Source organism: Vombatus ursinus, unplaced genomic scaffold (assembly GCF_900497805.2).
Source record: "Vombatus ursinus unplaced genomic scaffold, bare-nosed wombat genome assembly UNPS02014808.1, whole genome shotgun sequence".
NCBI classification, from domain to species: Eukaryota; Metazoa; Chordata; class Mammalia; order Diprotodontia; family Vombatidae; genus Vombatus; species Vombatus ursinus.
The window spans coordinates 6,639,000-6,663,317 of NW_020954586.1; the positions used below are offsets into that span (position 1 = coordinate 6,639,000).

Consider the following 24,318-nt stretch of genomic DNA (forward strand, 5'->3'; position numbering starts at 1 on the left):
GTGCTTTACAGGGACAGCTGGGTGGCACAGTGGATAGAGCACTGGGCTTGGAGTCAGGAAGACCCGAGTTCAAATCTGGCCTCAGCCACTTTCTAGCTGTGTGACCTTGGGCAAGTCACTTAACCCTGTAAAATGAGAAGGAAATGGCAAACCACTCCAGTACCTTTGCTAAGAGACCCCCCAAATGAGGTCACAACGAGACAGACGCGACTGAGCAACAACAAAGTAATTTACAAAAATCTCATTTTATTCTCACAACCACCCTGGAAAGCAGGCACTATTAATTGTCCCCATTTTACAGATGAGGAAACTGAGCTAGACAGAGGTCAGTTGACTTGCCCAGGGTCATATAGCTAGCAAATGTCTGGGGCTGCATTTGAACTCAGTTCTTGTTATTCAATCATCTTGTCCAGTTCTTCATGGCCCCACTGGGGGTCCAGACCTGGCACTTAATCCACTTCACCACCTAGTGGCCACTTTAAGATTTGCACCTTGATGTTTGCAAAATAGTTGCTGCATATTATTTCATCTGTTCCTCACAGCAACCCTATGAGGTAGGTGCTGTTATTATCCTCACTTTACAGCTGGGGAAACTGAGGCTGACAGAGATGAAGTGAGCTGTCCAGGATCATACAATCCTATATCTGGAGTAAGATTTGAACTCCCACTTTACAGCTGGGGAAACTGAGGCTGACAGAGATGAAGTGAGCTGTCCAGGATCATACAATCCCCTATCTGGAGTAAGATTTGAACTCAGGTCTTCTGGACTCCCATCTGCCTCTTTCTTGAAGGGAACTGACCCAGGGGAGGATAATCAGGACGGGGATGTGCTTCAAGGCCATGCCCTGGGAGGGTGGGCTGTGGAGGCTGAGCCTGGAGGAGGGAAGGCTGTGGGCCCCTGGGCAGATCTGCCTTGGGGAAGGGACTTTCTTCAGCTAAGTCCGTGTCATTGAGGGCAAACTTAACCTTCTGAGCTTCCACCCTGGCACACTCACACTTTCATTCCAGCTCCACATTTCAGAGAGAGGTCTTTCTTTTGCCCAGCCCAGAGATCTCCACTACCTAGCAAGATGACAAAGGTGCAGGACTCTGGGGATCAGGCTGGGAGGAGGGGGGCCTTGGCCAAGCTAGGAGAAGGTATACGTGTTGTTCTTCAGTCGTTTTCAGTTGTGTCCAACTCTTCGTGACCCCCATTTGGAGTTTTCTTAGCCCAGATACTGGAGTGTTTTGCCATGTCCTTCTCCAGTTCATTTTACAGATGAGGAAACTGAGGCAGACAGGATGAAGTAACCTGCCCAGGGTCACAGAGCTAAGTGTCTCAGGCTGGACTTGAACTCAGGAAGAGGAGTCTTCCTGACTCTAGGCCTGGCTCTCCACGCGCTACGGCACCACCTAGCTGCCCTAAGGTATACATGTGGTGCTGGACAAAGTCCCCAAACTGCACCTGCTCTCTGTGACCCTCCCCAGGGGTTCTGAGCCATCACTATACCATGCAAGCCGACCTCTCCAAAGAAATCTCCTTCATAGCTCCACAGCTGGACGGAACCTCAGAGCACATCTAGCCCAAGCCTATCCCTACTTTACAAGAGGGATCTAAGACCACCAAGTCCCGGAGGTTAAGGGTCAGGGTTAGGATATGAATCCGGGTTCTCCTGTCCCAGAGTCCATGTTCTTGGTACTACATCGGGGGACGGCAGGATTCTAATGGCTTCACAAAATGGCCCCAGACTGCACGGTGCACTCTGGGTGGCTGCCCAGCTCACCTGGCCTAGTCTTTTCTTTAGGGGTTTAGGATTAGTCTAGGGGTGGGATCAGATGGTCAGAGCACACAAGAAAGCCCTAATCTACAAGTGCCCCACAGAAGGCAAACTCAAAAGGCACCAGTAGAAAGGGACAAACTGAAGATGGTGGCTATAAAGATACCAGATTGAAGAGCAGATAATTCCCAAGCTTAAGTACTCAGTTTGGGGGAGTTTTAGAGGCAAAGTATTAAAACATTTTAATAAGAGATACTGAGGCAAGAGGCAGCTAGGAGGATGGATGGAACCATTGGCCCTGCAGTCAGGAAGACCCAAGTTCACAACCAGCCACAGACGTTTACTAGCTGTGTGACCTTGGGCGAGTTACTTCACCATGAGCCTCAGTTGCCTTACCTGTAAAATGGGGGAGAACAGCACCTCCCTCCCAAGGTTGTTGTGAGGATCAAATGAAATATTTACAAAGTACTTGGCATACAGTAGGAGCTATATAAATGGGAACTACTACTCTTATGAGATGATGCTCCATATAAATGTTAGCTGCTATTATTATTTCCTGGGTGCATCCTCATGTCTTTAGTTCTGTGAGTGTGTACATACTCTTCCTATCTCCAGAAATGTCCACTTGCTTACATTTTTCATGGCAAAAGGCATCATTTTTGCAGAAATTTGCTTAGTTATGTAAAAACTGCATCATTACTGGGTGTTACTAGATTTGTTTCCAAAGGTGCTCCTCAAATTTGGGTTGTGTATTTATCTAAGGCTCTGGATCAGGTTCACAAAGTTCTGCAAAATGGTCACATTACATAGGACTGAAGTTAAGGGCCACAAAAAAGGCTCCACGCATGGCGTGAAGAGTTAAAACAAGTAGCCCGACAGAGACAATTCTGGAGTCAAAAAATATTAGGTTTAATTCAAATCCCACCTTTACTCTGAATCACTAATAATTAGAGAATGCAAATTAAAACAATCCAGAGGTTCCATCTCATAAAAATGAAGACAAAAAAAAAGGAAAATGACAATTGGTGGAGGGTCTATGGGAAGGCGGGCACATTACTGCACTGTCAGTCATTTGGTCTAAGCCATTCTGGAAAGTAATTTGAAACTATGCCCCAAAGTCACAAAATTGCTTAAACCCTTTGACTCTGTGCTATCACTATTATGCATCTACCTCAACGACATCAAAGAAGGAGGGAAGGGATCCACAGGAATAAAAATATTCAGAGCACTTCTTTTTTCTTGGAGTAAGTCACTAGAAACAAAGTGAATGGGTACCCCTACACTGGGGATGGTGAACAAATTATAGGTATATGAGCGTAATGGAAAATTCCTGCACTGTAAGAAATAACCAGAGGAACAGACTCAGAGAAACCTGAGAAGATTCATATGAACTAGTGCAGAACGAAGTGAGCAGAAGCCGCAGAACCATTCACATCATCACTGCTACGCTGCGAAAACTTCAGCATGTGATCAATGAGCAACCATGACTACAGAAACTGATGAGGAGGCAGGCTGCCCACCTGACACAGGTGCTGACGAGGCCCACCTGCAGGTGTGATCAGCTGAGAATTTCTTTTGCTTGACTCTGCTTACTGGTTCCAAGGGGGAGCTGAGCGCAGAGGAGAGATCAGCTAGTAATAATGATGCCAAAAAGAAAATGAAGAGTTTCAATGAAGCATTTTTAAAAAAATACACAGTAAGGCATTTCAAATGCAGACATGGATGAGTAGGGCAGCTCTGAAACTACTGTGTTGAATTTGTTATGTACTTTTAGAAAGACCAAGCTGTACTCAACAAGGATTCAAATTTCATATACAATTCTCTTTTTCTGCCCTTTGTGTATGGAAATGTTCATGTCTGTTGATGCTTGTCAAGTTCATGTAATAAAATTAAATTTTTAAAAAATTCCAGAGAGAGGGGAAAGCGACCTCTCACCCCCTTCTCTGCAGACGTGGGGGCTTGTTCATGTGAACTGGGGCAGAGAAAGTCAGGGTTTTTTTTTTTTTTTGACATGTTGTTAAATTTTGCCAGTTTTCTTCTTATCATTATGAAGAATGGCTCTCTGGAAGAGAAGAGAAAGAGAGAACCAGTGGGAAGGAGAGATGATATAAAGACAAAAACTATTAATAACAATGCATTTAAAACAACAACAATAACAATGCTACCGGGCAGAGCGAAAATGAACCAGAATCACCTTCCACCCATGCCCAGATGGACAGAGGATTTGCCGGTATTTTCCAGTCCAGTTAAAAAAGACCAGAGTTCGAAGAGATCTTTTCTAATTTAATTTCCAATTTGAGCTCTGCCTCATTTTGTAGGGTTGGGGTTTTTTTTTGGGTAGGGAGGAGGGAGAAGGTACTACCCAAGTGAAATCTCCTTATAAGGCAAATGCTTATACCTACTGCCTGTGTTTGCTGACTGGAGGCCCACGGACACAGACTGGTGGGCCTATACCACTGCTCTTGCACCCGAACAGCTGCCTCCCCCTACTCTGTTGGCGCTGGTTGGGCTTTCCTTGGGGGCCCAAGATTCACAGGGTGCACAGCCTCCTAGATCATGGAATCAAAGCTCCAGGGCTGGAGGAGACTTCAGACACCATCAAGGCCAACCCCACAGAGGGTAAAGTAAAATCTGTAAAATGGGGATAACAACAGCACCCATCTCCAGGGCTGTTGTGAGGATCAAGTGAGATAATAACGCAAAGCAAGTCACATAGGGCCTGGCACACAGTATCACTGTTATTAATATCACACGCTAGTAAGGAGAGGAGATGGGATTTGTACCCAGGACCTCGGACTCCCAGTCCAACACTCTTTCCAGCATAGTAGACAGAGTACCGGGCCTGGAGTCAGCAAGACTTGAATTCAAATCCAGCTTCAGACACTTACTAGTGTGTGGCACTGAGCATGTTATTTGACTTCTGCCTGCCTCAGTTTCCTCCACGCTAGGGGTGTTGTAAGGATGAGACGAGATATCTGTAATGGGCTTTGCAAACCTTGAAGCACTATCTAAATGCTAGCTAAAAAAATGACCAGTTAACATTTATTAAGCGTGTCCAGTGCTCCAGGTAGAAGGGCTCCAAGTCTGAGAATGATACCTCCCTGCTTCCAAGAAGTTCCCATTCTAACTTCCTTGCTGTCTCTCCCTGCCCCTAAAGTGGCCTTGACCCATAGTGGTGCTCTCAAGGGCAGCCTTGGGATCTTGGGGAGTGTGGGCATCCCTGCAAGCTTCTCCAGGGGCCACAGAAGCTAAGTGGGCGCTCCTCAGTGTTAGAGAAGGGTGGCCATGATTCAGAACCTATCCTGGGGAGCTCCAGCTGCTCCCCAGGATACAGCCCTGACCTGGTTCTCAGGGCTGGGAGTGTGACAGCCACGAACTGTTACTGAAAACCAGATGGCAGCATCACAGGAGAGAAAAAACACAGAGCTCAGATGAGAGGTCCTGGGTTTGAATCTCAGCTCTGCCACTTATGTGCTATGTCACCCTGGGAAAGTCCCTTCACTTTCCTCATCTATAAAATGAGTGAGTTGAGCCAGATGGCCTCCCACCCTCACATCACCTGCTATCACATGCATACCTTACCCAGCTGCCTCTTGCAATCTGATCCTTCTCTCGGAGATCCCAGGCATGAAAGGGATGAAGCCCATCTCCTGAGGCATGGGCACGGCTTCGAGGAGCTGAGTCAGCCCACACAGGCCTCAACCTCAGGTGCACACCTGGCTCTGACCACCCAGACTGCAGAAGGATTTCTTGATTTCTTGTCTGGCTCGGATGGAAGAAAACACCAGGGACCTCCCCGCTTGTCTCCTCCCCATCCTCTACCACATCAGAGCCACCAATCTTTCCAGGGCTCCCCCAAATTTCTAAGAGGACCATTTACTATCAGTACAGGTAAAGCATCTCTCTCTCTCTGTCTCTGCCTCTCTCTCTCCAGAATGCACCACGACTATCACCTGGAAATGAGTCAATCCATTAGTATTTGTTCTGTGCCAAACACAATACCAGACACTGGTGATATAGGACCAAAACTGGAACTGCCCTGCAATCAGGGAACTGATATTCTAACAGGGGAGATAATATGCAGTCTGGTGATCCTAGGTGAGTCATTTAACATCTCTAAACCTCAGTTTCCTCATCTGTAAAATGAGAGGGCTGGTCGTCCCTGACCTCTGAGGTCCTTCCTCCCTCTAAACCTCTGGTGTTCACCAGAGAGAGGCAGTGTGACCCAGTGTATAGAGATGGTCTCAGAGTGAGGGAGCCCTGGGTTTCTGCCAGCCAGGTGGCCTTGGGCAAGTCCCCCCTCCTCCCCTGGCTCTCTACCCTAGGCTGATCCCTAAGACTTGCAGAGACCATGCAGGGATTGGCAGAGGGTGGATCCCGAGCCTGAAGATCCATATAGGGATGGTGGGCTTTCAGCTGAGCCCTGAAGGGCACGAGGCAGAGGTAAAGCGGCAGAGCAGCCCGGGCACAAAGGCCTTTGGTGAAAAGCCTTCCAGCTCCTCGTGCAACCTTGGGCATTGCAAACCCCAAAATTGGCTCTAACCTTGGAATTCAATTTAATCAAAATAAAACCCTCAATTGCCTACTATATGTCAAATACTCTGCTAGGTACTAGGCAGAGATACAAAGTCTCAACATGTAGTAATGTAATATAATGTAATCCATGTATGTGATACATATGTCATTTACACACATATAGTTAGCACTACACAGCACTTCAAGGTTTGCAGAGCTCTTACAAGTATTATCTCATGTGAGACACCGGAAGGTAGGTGCTAATATAGTCCCCATTTCATAGATGAGGTGACCTGACCAGGGTCACACCGCTAGTAAGCATCTGAGGATCTGAACTCAGGTCCTCCTGTCTGTAGGTTCTGTGCCCCAGCTACTACACCCCCTCTGATATGACTGCATATGTGTTATGTGTCATACAATATGTGTATGTTACACCATATAATTACTTAAAGCCAAGCCATGGGGGCCCAGGAGGAAGGCCCCCTCTCCTCCCCCAGGGCAGTTCCAAGAGTTGTCCCCAGGTCACTTCTATCCAATTACCAACAGTGGTCCCACTGATCCCCCTTCATAGTGTTCCTCAGCTGATTCAACATCAAAAAAGAATGTGGCCCCAGGCTATAAATTCCATCCCAAAAGATGAGAGAAACCAAACTGGAGTACATTCAATAATTTCCCACTGATATCTACCACTCTCTAGTTTGCAAGGCCTCTCTTTATCAGTCCTTTAGGAGTCTTATCATTCCCATTTTCCAGATGGGGTGGTTGAGGCTTAGATCAGCTAAAAGAACACGCCCATGACCCAAGGACAAGAGGGTGTCTGAGCTGGGAGGGGAGCCAAGGCTCCATTTTTGTTACCACCTAAATTTGATACTAAACTCACAAAAATCTCCTGTCTCCCTGACCAGGGCAGAAGGGACCCCCTGCAGGGGAGTGGGGCCAAAGAAAAACATGGAAAACACTGAGGGAAAATAACCCAGACACTGTTCAATCTGACAGAATAAACACAGACTCCATTTGGCAGAAATAGGGCCCAAGACAGCAGCCAGGCTCCCTGTGGCCCACGGGATTCTGCAGGGACCGGTCAGCTCACTACCTTCCCAAGATGTTAGCCTTCCCCTAGCTCCCTCTTGGAGCTGCTCTAAAAGACCAGACTTCCCAAGCTTAGCATCCTTTGGGCACTTGGTGCAGGGGACAGATCCCCAGCTCTGGGCACAGGCCTAGACTCCAGCCTTGCCTCCGGGGTTTATTACCTGTGCACTTTGGGCTAACTACTTAATTTTCTAGGCTTCAAGTTGCTTATCTGTACAAGCTTTCTCTGTCTCTGTCTGTCTGTCTCTCTGTCTGTCTGTCTGTCTGTCTCTCTCTCTCACACACACACACACACACACACACACACACACACAAATATTAGTCATATGAGTTGGATTTCAGATTAGCGAGTAATGGCCTGACTGATGTAGCCTGGCCTAGGGACCGTGCTAGGCAGCTGCAGTTCGTACAAAGACCAAACAACAACCACCAGATTCCCCCAAGTCCTCGGTCTCAGAGAGTGTACACTCACTTTTAGAATTAGTCCTCTCAATCCTCAGCTAATGGGTACGGGTGCCTTTCCATTTATTAGAAGCCTTAAGGAGATCACATCTTAACTTTCCCCCCCAGCCCCAGTGTGACTAATTCAGAGCATGAAGCAGCAGCTCCAGATGGGGGGTTGGGGAGGCCTCATGGCCCTTATCAAACCATACAAGGCTGAAGAGGCTGCCCCCACTTTGAACTACATGTGTAAGTCCAGCGTTCATGCACCCTACCAAGGGCATGAAGATTATTAGGATATTCCACCATAGGTTTTTAAAAGAGTGTTTCTTGCCACTACTGGGTATAGTAGAAAAAATGTAATTAGAGCCCGAGGTCCTGGGTTCGAATCCCTGGGCTCTCTGCGCTTCAGAATCCTCATGTTTAACAAGCTAAGGTTGGATTACGTCAAGGGTTCTTAACCTGCCCCCCATGAACTTAAATTTTGTTTTTTTTAATTCTTCCCCCTTTTGGAATTCTTCACCCTAACTGGTGTCCTCTGCAATCCTATGCATTTTCTTTTAAGCATCTAAAAACACAACTGGGAGGAGGCTGGAGAGGACCAGGGCCCAAAAAGGGCGAGGAGGCCCTGGCTTTGGCTGAGCCCCAGAGCACTTTGCGGGTGCTCGACTGTCTCTCAGCAAGGCGAGATTCTGAAGACAGTCTACGAACCTAAGCAGTTTGTTACCCCATCTTAGAACACGATAAATTAGGTAACAAGAGAATACCTCAGGAACCTTCAGAGAAACATGGAACCCAGATCAGTCAATTAAAGATCCAGTTTTGCTCTCCTAGAACAAACTCAGAAGTTCTTTAAAAAAAAAAAAGCCAATAGAACTATGGGGGAGGGGGGAAATCGATGATTTCCTTGGGACACCAGCTCCCCTATTTAAAAAAACAAAACAAAACAAAAACCCTCAGTCCAAAAGGGTCACAACCACACAGGACAAGTTTATGATTTCCTTGTTAAAGTTAACTTATACTTTTTTTAAAAAATGTAAAAAAAGGGGCAGGTAGGTGGCGCAGTGGATAGAGCACCCGCCCTGAAGTCAGGAGGACCTGAGTTCAAATGCGGCCTCAGAACAAACACTTGACACTTACTAGTTGTGTGACCCTGGACAAGTCACTTAACCCCAATTGCCTAAAATAAATAAATAAATAAATAATGTAAAAAAGGTTCCGTTTCTTATCCAATCCCCAGTTCTTTGTATACTATAATGTTAAGTGTTCATTAATGACTATTAAAGTCATAATAAAAAGAGAAAAAATTATTGAAGAAAACAACAGTAGTTGACATGTGATGTCTCCCCAAGCACTACTTCCGCTTATAGGGAGGGCCCCACAATCCTCCTGGGCTTCCAGGCTTGGCAACGTTGGGGTCATCCTCCACTCTCCAAACTACCCCCCACAGGCCAACCTGGTGCCACGTCTCTGTTCTACCTTCCCAGTCCATTTCCTAGGCACGCAGGCCCTCCTTGCAGTAGCTGCTGGTCAGTCTTCTTGACTCACTTCTCTCCTCATTCCAACCCATTCTCCAGTCAGCTCAAGTGGTCTTGCTAAAACATAGCTCAAGACCTTGTCACTCCTCTAGTCAATAAACTTCAGTGGTTCCCTATGACCTCAAGCATCAGACATAAAATCCTGTTTGCCTCCTAATTCCCTTCACCTCTTGACCCCCTTCATACCTTTCAGGTCTTCCAATGTACTCGGGTTCCAGAAACACACTGGCCTCTGGGCCAGTCCCACGTAATACAACAATCCATCCCCAACTCTGAGCATTTTCATTGGCTTTCTTCCCATGCCTGCAATGTTCTCCCTCCCTCTTTCTATCTCCTGGCTTCCCTAGCTGCAAGACTCAGCTAAAGGCCCCCCATCTTTTCCAGGTAGCTTCCCCTTTCCCCCAATCCTAACACTTAGCACTGCTCCTGGAACGTGGTTAGCACTTTTTAGAATATGCGTTGCTCCTTCAAACAACATGATAAGGTTGTTACTTTTAACGCCCCCTTTTTCCTTTTTTTTTTTTTTTGTAAGGCAATCAGGGTTAAGTGACTTGCCCAGCGTCACACAGCTGAAGTGTCTGAGGTCAGATTTAAACTCCTGACTCCAAGGCCAGAGCTCTATTCACTTCGCCACTTAGCTGCCCTTAAGGCCCCCATTTTGCAGATGAGGATGGAGGTAAAGGGATGGCCTTGGGTCTGGTCTCCAGTAAGTACTGGGAGGTATGATTTGAACACAGCTCTCTGCTAACTCCACTCCACTCACTAGCCTGCCCAAAGCCCCAAAGCCATTTCCTACAGTTTCCTTAAGCGAGAATTCCTTCAGGAAAGAAAGCAGCCCAGAAGATCACTACTGTCCAACTTCCTTTCATCTTGCTCATGCCATATGCAAAATTACCAAGAATTCGGAAGCTCAGATAATTGGTGCTCAGTAAAAAATGAAGACAAACAAAAATCTGTGTGTCTGGAGGGACCTCAAGAAGAGTTCTGGGGCTGTGGCAGGTCCGTGTTGAAAGGAACGTCCACCCTTTGGTTACTGGGCAGGGATTTGCCCAAGTGATGCACCAATGCAGAATGTTCACATTAGGGAAGACACTCACTTCCTTACTATCTCCTGCCGAGGAGCCTGCCTCCATCACTGCAATGCTGAATGGAGCCTGGGCATCTAGGAAGGTTATTTGGAAAGAAAAGGAAGAGACAGAGGAATCACTGAAGCATTCCTGAAAAACCAGAGAGAAGAAAGCAGAAGGGGGCAGCACAGGGATGGCAGAGAAGCGAGCCGCAGGACAGCGCTGAGGGCCATAGGCTGACCTGCTCACATATTTGAAAAGAAAAGTCAACCATACAGAAGAGAGAGTCATCGTTCTGTGTATGATCCTATTCTGCTGTTCGACCACATAGATGGTCTACACGGTCTGTTTGACTGGGTGTTTGTAAAGTTCAGAATAAAAAGAAATCATTTTTAAAGGAAAGATTGTTTGCAAAGCTGGATAAAAGAATTATAAAATAATAACTGCTAACAATAACTCCCACTTTCACAGCGCTTTACAAATATCATCTCGTTGGATCTTCTCAACAACCCTGGGAGGTAGGTGCTATTATTTTCTCCATTTTACAGATGAGGAAACCGAGGCAGATAGAGGTTAAAATGACTTTCTAAGGGTCACTCAGCAGGTAAGTGTCTGAGGTCATATTTGAACTCAGGGTTTCCTGCCTCTAGGTCTATGCTCTCGATCCACTGTGCCACCTAGGGCAAGAGGAGACAAGGATGCTAGGTAGGGGGCTAGTACTATGGTCCAGGTAAGAGGTCACAGGAGCCTAGATCGGAAGCTGAAAGGGACCTCTGGAAGCCAGCTAGTCCAAACTTCTCATTTCAGAGAAGAGAAAAGTAAGGCCTGGACAGATGAAGTGACTTACTTACCCAGGGTCACACAACCAGTAAGGGGGAGGAGCGGGGGGGGGGGTGTCTTTCGTGTGGCAGGAGGTGCTTCAAAGTTACTGAAATGTTGAAGCTCCACTAACAAAGCTTGGGGGAGGGCACATTGGAAAATACCCCCCAGGCAAACTGTTCCCAAGATGAGGTGACCCATGGGCCCTGGTGAAGCATGGAGGGTGCCATGGCAATGGGGCCATTCAGAAAGGGCTACCAGGCCATAGGGTGTTGAAATCGAGCCCCAAGAAGCTCCCCAACTTCAAAGCTGGGACTCCAGAGGATGATTAGAGGCTGCCTTCTTATTTCTGACAGCCTTCCTTGGGCTTAATGTGAGGGCTTACTGTCATCCTGCCCAGGGATGGCTCCTATCTCCCAGGGTTGTTGTGGCAAAACATGAGATGTGTAAAGTGCTTGGCACACAGTAGGTGTTTAATAAATCCTTCCTTCCTTCTTCACAATCTGTCATCAGCCTGATATTAAATTATATAGCCAGCCTTTTAAGAGGTTGCTTTTCCAACGGATGACTTAAGAGTAAAAAAAAAATCAGGAAAATCAATCAATACATCAGGAAAAATGTGCAATGTTCTGGCTCCGTGGACCCTCTTCTCTGCCGAAGAGGAGGGCGGGGGGGTCTGCTCCTATCTCTTCCAGGGGCCAGGCTGGTTCTTAGGAATTCGGCAGCTTCACTTTCCACTTTTTGGGCGGCTGTCCCTTCTTTTACGTTGTTACGGTCATTGTATATTTTGTTTTCTTGGCTTGGCTTACTTGACCCGGTCTACCTCACCTTTTACATATCTGTGTATATAAATAAGTGAGCATGGGTTGTCTCCCCCAAGAGTGTAAGCTCCCTGAGAGCACACTGTCTTGCTTCCTCTTTGCATCCCCAACACTTAGCACAGTGTTTTCAATATAAGCTTTAACAAAGGCTCCTTCCTTCCTTCCCACTCAAATTGACCACCAGCAGGTTGAGCCCACTTGCCCAGGGCATTTGGCCAGTAGAAACAGGACTTCCACCCACTTCTGTCTGCCTGTGAGGTCAGCTTTCTACCCACTCCACCACACTGTCTTCCAAAGTTCCTCTTAGTGATTCAGAATTTACCCATTTCTGCACTATCTTGGAAAAAAGTTTTTAATTTAAAAAATAATTTGCTAAGCAAATCAGCAATATAAACAGATCTGAAGGGGAATGCTCCAACCATAAGAATTAGCTCTTTTGCAACCTTTTTTTTGAAGGGTGGGGGGCTTTCCTTTGCTATCTAAACAGGTCATATAGGAAAGACATGGTTTTGTCCCTAGGAAACTCTCAATGTGAGAAATTCCCCCTACTGACTCAGAGAGCAAGTCCTTCCCACAGGCACATAAAGATTAAACAACTTAGGGGCAGCTAAGTGGCGCAGTGGATAGAGCACTGGCCCTGGATTCAGGAGGACCTGAGTTCAAATCCAGCCTCAGACACATAACACTTACTGGCTGCGTGACTCTGGGCAAGTCACTTAACCCCATTGCCTAGCCAAAAAATAAAAAAAAAAAGATAAAATAATATTAAAAAAAAACGAAACAACTTAGTGCTAGGATTTCTTTCAGACTCCAAGCCCAGCACTGTATCCAGTACATCATTTGGTCCATTCACTGAAAACCCTGGGGGCAGGAAAAGGGGCCTCTACCTACATTTAAAGGTTTGTATGCTGGATCCCCCCATTCCAAACCAAAGAGGGGGTGAGGTGGGACGGCACAACAAAGGGTAAGAACCTTTGCTCTAAACACAGTCTGCCCCATTCCTCCACCCTTTGCAATAACACTTCACATCTGCTTCCTAGGTATTTTCCACCTACTTATGCATGTTTGGTTTGATCCCAGAAAGACTGGCTGCTCCTTGAGGGCATGCCCCATCCCTCCCCGGGGAACTGAAGCTTGTAGCCATGGTGGCCAGCACAAAGTGAATGATTAAGAACACGGACTCTTCTCCTGGAACTCTGATGGCGGCAGTTTTTCCCTCCACGTTGGGGACTCAGTCCACACAAGCCTAAACCACGGACAGTTCTAAGACAGAATACAAGGAAATGGATCCCTAAGAGGGGTAAACCCAACTCACTGCTCACTTCCAAGCCTCCGGCTTTCCTAAAGTCCCCAGCAAAGGGAGCACAAAAAAGTCCCCAGCAAAGGGAGCCCTTGCCAGTCCCGGCAGCCCAGTGGGCAGCGCACTCAGGCCACGGCAAGTACGGCCCTGAAATTCGACCAGACACTCCCTGGCTCAGCTTCCAAAAACACTCCATTGGACTGAAGTCATCAGGTCTCCAGCGAGGGTGTCCACCAGCCCTGGCTCCAACATGTAGTTGACAGGTTTGTGAGAGTTTGGCCAAACCCTCCCCTGGAATGAATCGCCCAGCACAAAGGGCTAAGGAGATGTAAGGAGAGACAACCACAAAGAGCGTTCTTCCCCTCTCCCCACTGCAGTTAGAACTCCCTCCTCTCCAGGAAGCCTTCCCCCATCCCTCTTAATTCCAGGGCCGTCCCTCAGTTGATTATTTCCTATTTATCTTATCTATCGCTTGTGTATAGATTGCAAAGGGAGCTAGGGGGCGCCATAGTGCATAGAGCACTGGGCTTGGAATCAGGAAGACTCATCTCCATGAGTTCAAATCTGGCCTCAGACACCAGCTGTGTGACCTTGGACAAGTCACTTCACCCTGTTTGCCTCAGTTTCCTCATCTGTAAAATGATCTGGAGAAGAAAATGGCAAACCACTCCAGTATCTCTGCTAAGCAAACCCCAAATGGGGTCACAGAGAGTCAGACACGACCAACAGGACTGAAACGACTAAACAAATGGATTGTGAGCTCCTCAAGGGCTAGGACTTGCCTTCTACTTCTCTGAGAGCCCCTGGGCGACACAGTGGATAGAACGAGCATTTAAAAGCTGGCCCTGGAGTCAGGAGGACCTGAGTTCAAATCTAGCCTGGGATACTTACTAGGTATATGACCCTAGGCAATTTATTTAACTGCAGTCTGCCTCAGTTTCTTTAACTGTAAAATGGGAATAATACCGCCTATGTTGCAGGATTGGAAGATCAAATGAGATAGTATTTGTAAAGGCACTTGGCATAGTGCCTAGCCAATAGCAGGTGCTTAACAAATGCTCATTCTTCTCTCACTCTCTTTGTATTCTCAATGCTTAGCCCGGTGCCTCGCACACGGAAGGTCCTTAAATACTCACTGACTGACCTCAAGAGGCTTCCAGGGCAAATCTGGAAATAAATCTGGAAACCCACGTAAGTAGGTTTATTGAGGAGATGGAGGTGGTGATTGTTTTTAGGTAATAACAGGAGATGAGTGCTTGGAAAGAACGCTGCACATGGCCTCCAAGGATGCGAGTTCAAATCTTAGCACCACCACTTATTCAACGTGTGACTTTGATGGAAACACCTCAACCTCTCTGGGCCTCAAGTTCCTAATGTGTAAGACAGGGAGGGAGGGCAATACTTGCCCCATCTATCTCACTGGGTTCAATTCAGTAATTCACAGAACTTCTAATAAATGTCAACTATGGCACTCTAGGGCTGTATCCCAAAGAGATCATGAAAAAGGGAAAAGGCCCCACATGGACAGAAAGATTCAGAGCAGCTCCTTCTGTGGTGGCAAAGAATGGAAATGGAGTGGATGCCCATCCACTGGGGAATGGCTGAGCAAGGTGTGATATATGAATGTGATGGAATACTACTGTGCTGTAAGAAATGATGAGCGGGTGGACTTCAGAAAAACCTGGAAAGACTTGTATGGTCTGATGCTGAGTGAAGTGAGCAGAACCAGGAGAATGTGGCACACAGTAACAGCCACGTTGTGCGATGACTAATGTTGATAGACTTAACTCTTCTTAGCGATGCAAGGATCTAAGACATCTTCAAAGGGCTCAGGATGGAAAATGCTATTGACGTCCAAAGAAAGAACTCTGGAGTTTGAATGCAGATCAAAGCATACCATTTGTTCTTTTTTTCCCTTTGTTTCGTTTTGTTTTCTCTTTCTGGTGGCTCCTCCTATTGGTTCTAATTCTTCCTTACAAGATCACTAATATGAAAATATGTTTAATAGGAATGTATATGTAGAGCCTATATCAGACTGCGTGCTGTCTTGGGGAGGGAGAGGGATGGAAGGGGAGAAAATTTAAAACTCAAAAGCTTATGGAAATGATTGTTGAAAACTAAAATTAAATTAATTAATTAAAATAAATAAATAAATGCCAACTATGAATGCGGCAGGCCCTGTTCTAGGCACATAGGCACAAGGGCCATACAAAGACACCAGCCCCTCAAATAGTTTCTTCTTCCATTCGGTGCTGTGAAAAATGAGACCTGAAGAAATGGGAGTCCTTTCATTCCCCAACAATGAACGTTTTGATGAGGCCTTAACTCTGCCCCTTGGGAGGCAGGAGGTATGTGAGTATAGATGTGTGTATGTGAGAGTGTTTGGGGGGGGGGGAAGAAAGGGAGGAAACTGGTGACTTGGGTCTTGTCTTGAAAGTTACTGGGTGGGGGGGGGGCAGCTAGGTGGCACAGTGGATAGAGCATTGGCCCTGGAGTCAGGAGGACCTGAGTTCAAATCCCCCACCTCAGACACATAACACTCACTAGCCCTGTGACTCTGGCCAAGTCACTTAACCCCAACTGCCTCATATTAAAAAAACAACAACAAAAGTTACTAGGATCTTCTGCCTACCAGGAGCTTGTTTAACGATTTGGGCTGTCTAGAGAAATGAGACATATCTTGGAAAACCAATGCTTTTATATAAGGAAAAACATACATATATTTTCCCCCATAAGTCATGGCTAACCACAGCCTGGCATAAATGTGGGCAAACAGGACATCTTCCAATGACGGAGATAGCAAAAGAACTGTTTCCAGCAGAAATGTCTGGACATTTTCAGTATTAGAAAGAGCTGGTTTTCCAACCTATCATCCAGAAGGCCCAAATCATTTCCTACGGGGAAGCCAACAACATGAGCTCTTTGTATTTATTTCTATGCCGTTTCACCTTATTATATTCGGGCCATTGGTTCTGTCCCATAAGGATCTTTTCAGATTTTGATTCTGTCATCCCGTGTAACAGTAATATTAATTATTATTATTATTATTATTATTATTATTATAAGAAAGATATGAATAAAATTCTATTGAGGGAGAGGTCAAAAGTGAATGAAGGATCACTGGACCTTATGATCATAGGATTCTAAATCCCCTGGTCAGTTACGACCTCCCTAACCACCCAATGGAGCATTTTGTTTACAACTCTCATAGAAGACAGGATTCTGGGAGGAGATAAAGTCCCGATCTATGTTTTGGTTTCTTTTTTTACTTTTTAAGTAAAAATCTTATTAGCAGAATTTTGGAAAGGCCTATTTATTAGCTGCTGAGATCACTGGCAACACCCCTAGATGATGCTGCAGGATCAGAGATGGGCTTAGGCTGGAGGGACCAAAAAAGGCTTTCCAAATTATTGTGAAAGATTTTTCTTATCTCAAAATGTATCCCACCAGACTAGCACTGCCAGATATCCAAATGGAGTCTAAAACAATAACTGTAAAAATTGTCTGGCTCTGGCAAAAGAATAAAGGAATCAGTCACACCCTCAGTGGGTGATGAGGCCCCCAGAGGCCATCGGGTCTAACTACTACCTGAATCACCATCCCCAAGAAGCAGCCCCCCCAAACGGTCAACCAGCTTGTGCCTGAAGACTCTAGCAAAGAGCAGCCCATTCAGCCTGGGATAGGTCTAATTGTGAGTGCATTTTTATTTTATTCCAGGACAGGAAAACTCAGTAATACCACATTATTTCTGCAATTTTTCTCTAAGTATTACATGGAATCCATTAAGAATTACCAAAGATAGGGGCAGCTAGATGGCCCAGTGGATGGAGCACCGGCCCTGGAGATCAGGAGGACCTGAGTTCAAATTGGGACTAAGACACATAACACTTACTAGCTGTGTGACTCTGGGTAAGTCACTTAACCCCAATTGCCTAGCCAAAAAAAAATAAAATAAAATAATTACCAAAGATGTGTATCTATTTACAAACTGTCTCTTCCCAGCCACCATTTTATTTCCAAATGGCAGACCGAACTCCAACTCTAATTTAAGACCTATCTTTTATTGCCTTTGACAGTGTCCAAAATTTGATCAAAATCAGCCACCACCTTCTGAAGTTCTTGTGGAACACACCAAGGAGTGGACGAAAATGAAATGCAGAGCAGCCAGGGTGACTTCTATTCTCCAAAAAAGGGGTAAGACAAGTCAGCAAGCATTTATTAAATATCTACTACTGTGTGCCAAGGTACTAACTATGCTACGTGCACATCTCTGAGCTGAGTAATTCAGTATTTGTTCAGCCAAGGGGGTGATATCCAACGTTAGCCTACAGGATTGGCTAACGTTCATTCTTCAGTATCAACCACAACACAGGAAAAAGATCTTATCGGAGACGCGTGACCAACGTAACTTATTCCACTAGATGGTAAGCAACTTGAGGGCAGGGACCATCCTTTGGCTCTTTTTGTATCCCCAGTGCTTAAGGCACAGTCCTACACACATAGTAGGTGCTTCATGAATGTGGATGGATTGATCCAACAGCCTCGGCTCTGGGCCTCCATCTCCTGGAACCCACCCCCGGAGCCCTTCGATGCTTTTCATCGTCTTCTCCTCCCCTGCCCCCAGGTCCTGGTGCCACCATCCAAAAATTATTTTCTCTTTGTTTTGTACACGCCATATTTACTTTTCTGCATTCGTGTTGTTTTCCCCATGGTAGAAGGTGAGTCAGTCAACAAGAGGGAGGGGACTAAGCATTTACTAAGGGTCTTCTTTGCGTCAGGCACCACGCTAAGCGATTTACAAATATGATGGCATTTGACCCTCCCAACGACCTATTCAGAGATGAGGAACCTCAGAGGTTATCACAACAATCCTTGGCAGTAAGGGCTGTTACCCCATTTTACAAATGTGGAAACCGAGGCAGACAGAAGTTATCACAACAACCCTAGGAGGTAGATGGTAGGGTTACAGTTGAGGAAATTAAAAGCAAACTAAGTGGGCATCTAGGTGGCATCACAGTGCATCGAGTACTGGGCTCAGAATCAGGAAGATTCATCTTCCTGAGTTCAAATCCAACCTCAGACACTTAGTAGCTTTGTGACCCTGGGTAAGTCACTTAGCCCTGTTCGCTTCAGTTCTTCATCTATAAAACGAGCTAGAGGAGGAAATGGCAAACCACTCCAGTATCTCCGCCAAGAAGAGTCGGACACAACTGAAATGACTAAACTACATTAAAAAAAAGCCAAATAAGGTCAAGCCATTCCCGAAGGCTCCCAGTCAGCAAATGTCTAAAGGCAAATTTGAATTCAGGTCCTCCTGACTCCTGGCCCAGTGATTTAACCACTCGTATACCTAGCTACCTTCATAAATGAAGCCTTTACTATCCACCGTGTTAAACACTGGGAAGCCAAAGAGGCAGAACCAGGTGCCTGCCCTCCATGAGCTTAAATCTAAGAGGATAGCTGAGGGCAGGGATGGGTTCATTTTGGTCTCTGCACTCCCAGAGGCTGGCACAGAGCAGCAGCTGCTAAATTAACGCTGGTTGAATCGGATGGAGTCGATCAAGAAAGGTACAGCCAAGATACACCCAATGATGTCTTTCACAACTCGAGAGGATTTTTTTTTTTTTTGGTTGTTTACATAACGCTAAGCATTAATTAGTCACAGTTCCTCAGGCTAATGGTTATGATCAGCTCAGTGCTATATACCAGGTTGGAATCAAAGAGACATTTTAATTAGGGTCAATCCTTGGGAAAACTTGAAAAAACTGTTTAAAGACCCCCTTTTAAGGGCCCCACTTAATTATTGTTTTCAGCTGGAATTCCCAAGGAGAGAATTTTTAAGTCAACAAAAGAGGTGAGGCAGCCTCCCTTTGTGGAGCTAGGACTGGCCCTGAAATCAGAGGACCAGGCTTCAGATCCTGCCTTGGACATTCACCATCTGTGTGACTTCGGGCAGGCTACCTCTCACACAGAGGAGGGGGCCGGCCTAGATGGCCTGAGCTCCCTTTCCAGATAAAGAGCTATAATTCTACTGGGGGGTAGGGGAGAGGGTGAGGAATAGAAAGGATGTATGTTATCTTTCTGATATCACGTACAAGTCAGACTTACTCAAATGTCAAGCCTGGTTAGGAGAGAGTTTCTGGGTTTTGGAAGGACTAAAATCTATTATATAGATAATATAGAATTATTGTATATGTAAATTAGGTCATATTATCTATGTATCTGTTATTTCTATTACAAAAGGTTGGCCCTCCAAAGAGGAGAAACTGCCGAAGTGAGGAACCATACAACATCACTAATGTGAAGATATGTTTAACGTGAATGTAAATGTATAGCCTATATCAGATTGTGAGCCATCTTGGGGAGGGAGGTGGGGAGGGAGGGGGAGAAAATTTTTAAACTCAAAAGCATATGGAGGGGCAGCTAGATGGCACAGTGGATAGAGCACCGGCCCTGGAGTCAGGAGGACCTGAGTTCAAATCCGGCCTCAGACACATAACAGTTACTAGTTGTGTGACCCTGGGCAAGTCACTTAACCCCATTGCCTAACCAAAAACAAACAAACAAAAAAACAAAGACAAAAAAAAGCATATGGAAGTGATTGTTGATAAATCAAAACAAATTAATTAAAAAAAAGTGAGGAACCATGGGTGTGGAACTTGGCATGAGGCTTGGGCACCATGTTGGTTTTAATTTGACTCCACTACCATCGCCCACCCCCCATTCCCCATTCCCCCTTTGTTACACGGTTCTCTGGGCAAGGCTTTGAGAATATGATCTAAAACCAAAATCTATCCATAGTTTTTATTGATGGAAAATAATATTTCTATTTTATAATAATTCACATTCACAAGGCGCTTTGAAGCTGGCCAAGAACTTTACTTTTCATTGAAGATGTTATATTCCTTTTATAGGAGAGGAAACTGAGGCCAAAAGAGTGATTTGCCCAGGGTGGCCCAGACTAAATGTGTCTGATGGCAGGATTTTTTTTTTTAATTCTTTTTTTTTGGCAATTTGGGGCTAAGTGACTTGCCCAGGGTCACACAGCTAGTAAGTGGCAAGTGTTTGGTCTGAGGCTGGATTTGAACTCAGGTCCTCCTGACTTCAGGGCCGGTGCTCTATCCACTGTGCCACCTAGCTGCCCCATGACGGGGCAGGATTCTAACTCGAGTCTTCCTGACTTCAAGTCTGACCTTCTGTCACCTTCCCTCTGCCACCGAAGCAACTGGGACCAGAGACACTCTCCGGCTCTCGGTCTCCTCCTTGCCCCACCCCCATTATGCCTCCATAAGGAAAGTTAGTTCCTCTGCGGCCCCAATTCCTCTCTCACCGATGACTGCCCCAGGCCCTAGCCCTTCATGATGGCTGAAGGCTAACCAGGCATCTCAGATACTGGCACAGCCCTAAAAAGAGGACCCCCTGAGCCACCGGAACTTGTCGTTTACATTTGTGCTTGGAAGCATACGGGGCCCAGAATCAGAATCCAGAGGGTAACTCAGGTCTTCCATTTTCTCCACTGAAGTATGTGTGGAGTTCTTGGCAGAGAAATCCAGTGTCGCCAAACCGCTGGTTTCCCAGGCCTCCCTGGGTGAGCCCCAGGCCGTCTCCTCTCTGCTGTGTGTGAATTCTATACCGTGGCCTTTCTACGGGAAGTAGAAGAAGCAGAAGTACCATGAGCCATGGTTCCTCTTACGAAAACCCAGCTCGACCTTCCGGACACTCTCTCCTTCCTTGCAAAAGAAAGAGTTTAAAGGTGTCCAAGTGGGGCTTGGCTGGTCTCACTCAGCCATCATGGCAGGCTCCCTCAGTGAGACTAGGTGCCCTTAATAGAAGGATCTGTTCTGTGAAGTCTGGATTCAGTCAAAGGGCCGCATGTGAGGACCTAGAGGGCCCCACGGGGCCTCGAGGCTGCAGGTTCCCCACCCCTGGACCAGGAATTCTTCTCACTCAAATCCAATCTAGGCGAATGGAAGAAACTGTCAATATAAACTTTACCGCTTGGATTTGTCAAAAGCCCACCCCCCCCAAATCAAACTGTGAATCTGTTCTAGCAGATAACTAGATCAATATTAATTAGTAATAATAAATAATAAACCCGAGAAGAGCTTGGAATGATATGGGAAAAGATTCTGAGTTAATGGTAGGCCTCTCCCCTAGAGATCCCACTCCAGGGACCAAACCCCAAGGAGATCAATGGCAAAGAAAATAGCCCGTACGTGTGAAATGGAGGCAGAAGCATTGGACGGAAAAACAGAAAGCTAAAAACAAAGTATGTACCCATTGCTGCTGTCTGTCCTTCATTCTCAAAGAGGACCATGACATGCAAGTGAACTGGATTTAAGTGAGGCAGAGCTGTGCAAAGTCACCAGCCTCATTTTCTCCTCCGGAGCCATCTGGGTCCAATGGCCAGGCATGGATCAGGATGACTGGAGATGGCCCTGGACACAGTGGGAGACCTTGGCTTTTTCAAGCTATGGTCTTTAACAGGTCTAATTAATTTACTGTATGACTGATCAGTGCTACAGGAACGTAATCAAATACTGATACATCATAAGGAATTACATATCACATACCATATTATATATCATATATCATAAGGAATTACAACTATGAGGAATCTGGAGAAACTTGGAAGGAAATTACTTGGTACTGACTTATCTCTGTACCTGGGCAGCTGGGTGGTGTAATGGAGAGAGTACCCTACGGCCTGGAGGGCACATGTGGCCCTCTAGGTCCTCAAGTGAGGCTCTTTGACTGAATCCAAACTTCACAGAACAAATCCCCTTAATTGTTCTCTAAAACTTGAACTCAGTCAAAAGGCTACACCTAAGGACCTAGAAGGCCACATGTGACCCTGGATAGGGCTGGAGTCAAAAAGACCGGTGTTCAAATCCAACCTGAGATACTAGCTGTGCGACCCTGGGCAAGTCACTTCACCCTGTTTGCTTCAGTTTCCTCATCTGTAAAATGAGCTGGAGAAGGAAAAGGCAAACCACTCCAGTATTTTTACCAATAGAACCCCAAATGGGGTCACAAAGAGTCAGACACGACCAAAGTGACTGAACAACAACAAATCTCTGTGTATGTCCACTACACACACACACACACACACACACACACACACACACACACCCCCACCAGTAGAAACATAAACTCCTTGAAAGCAGGGAATATTTCATTTCTGTCTTTGCCTTTGATTCCCAAAGCCCAGGCACATAGTAGGTGCTTACGAAATTGTTTGCTGGATTGAATGAAAGACTGGGACAAACAAACACAGAGTAAAGAAAGCAGAGTCATGTGACAAAACCCAGCAGAGCTCTGAGGCTACATGAAGAAACCTGGAGAGGCAGCTTTAAAAGGTAACGGCCAAATAACCGTGGTCGGTCAATGGCGCCCAATGACAGGCTGGTCGCAGTCCTCGCCCTTCCCTCCACTCTGTCCAAACCTGGTTGTTTGCAGGTTGTCTCTGCCTTTAAGTTGGGAGCTCCTTCAAGGCAGGGACACCGTTTATGTCCAGACCTCAGCACCCTGTTTGGCACACGGTAAATGCTCAATAAATGCTTGGTGACTGGCAGATTTCTCCTAATAATGACCTAATCATAATCCCAATTTTAAAAAGTCATTTTTTACAGGTTACTTAAGGGAGTAATTTATAAAAGGGAGTTTCTTTGATTATTTGGGAGGGAAAGGAAACATCTGTTATGTCAAAAAAAAATTTTCAACAAATTTAAAAAATAATAAAGATGAAATAGACAAAGATGCAAAGAGAGAGATCTTTTTTTTTTTTGACAGATAAGACTTAAAGAGAATAAAAATGGACATTTCCTCAGTACTTTGTTTATAAAATACTTCCCATTATGTCATTGGGTCCTCTCCATAAGATGGGTACAACAGGTATGGTTATGCCCATTTTACAGATAAGGAAACATTAGATCAAGGAATTAAGTGACTCCCCCTCGAGTCTCACAAGCAGTAAGTATAGAAGCAAGATTCAAACCCAGACCTCTACTTACTCCAACTGCAACCATCTTCTACCCTCACCATACTCAGTTCCATCAGCTTCTCTTGGCCCTAAAGAGCCCCCTCTCTCGAACAAAATTCCCTACATATGTGTGGTTTGCCATTGAGAAATTCAAACCACTGTCCTCCGGATACAGGGTGTCCCAAAAGTCTTAGGGCAGTTATAAACTATTAAAGCTTGAATAGGAAAACTCAGCAACCAAGAGCCATAAACATGTTGTGTTATGTTAGCTCCTCCATTTCCCTTCCAAAGGAAGGAGTCATTTTTTTTTTCTTTAAAATAATATCTGGGGGGCAGCTAGGTGGCACAGTGGATAGGGCGTCGGCCTTGGAGTCAGGAGGAGCTGAGTTCAAATCTGGTCTCAGACCAGATACTTGACACTTACTAGCTGTGTGACCCTGGGCAAGTCATTTAACCCCAATTGCCTTGCAAAAACAAACAAAAAAATAATAATAATATCTGGGACTCAGTTTCCTCATCTGTAAAATGAGAAGGCTGGTCTTGGTAACCTCTAAGGCTCCTCCCAGCTCTAGCAATTTATAAACCAATGATGTTTGCAATCAATCAAGCAATTTAATAAACCTCTCCCACGTGCTAAGTATTGGGGCTACCAAAAGACAATTAGAATGCATGGTCTCTGACCCCAAGGAGTTGACATTCTATTGGGACACACACTGCTACAGACAAAGTAAATACAAGGGAGGGGGGAAATCAGCTTGAGCTGAGCCAGCTCTGTGGCAGGGCTCAGGTGAGGTGGGGGGAAGCACTCAGGTGAAGCCAGGAGAGGGCGCTCTCACGCCAAGCTGCTTTCTTTGAAATAGCTCGAGCTGAAATTCACACCCAGCCAGTTCCCTAAAGATGCAGGGCTGTGTGGAGTGGGTTCTGCAATCAGCCGGGCACCGTCCTTGAGTTTTAGCGTTGCTTTTTTTTTTTTTTTTTTGGATTGCCAT

General features: G+C 45.8%; 1 protein-coding gene across 3 annotated transcripts in view; it reads right to left on the reverse strand.

Annotated features, from left to right (window-relative positions):
• IGF2BP2 (insulin like growth factor 2 mRNA binding protein 2) overlaps positions 1-24,318 on the reverse strand; it is a 135,584-nt gene that overhangs the window by 92,950 nt on the left and 18,316 nt on the right. The gene's annotated exons all lie outside the window — the stretch shown is intronic.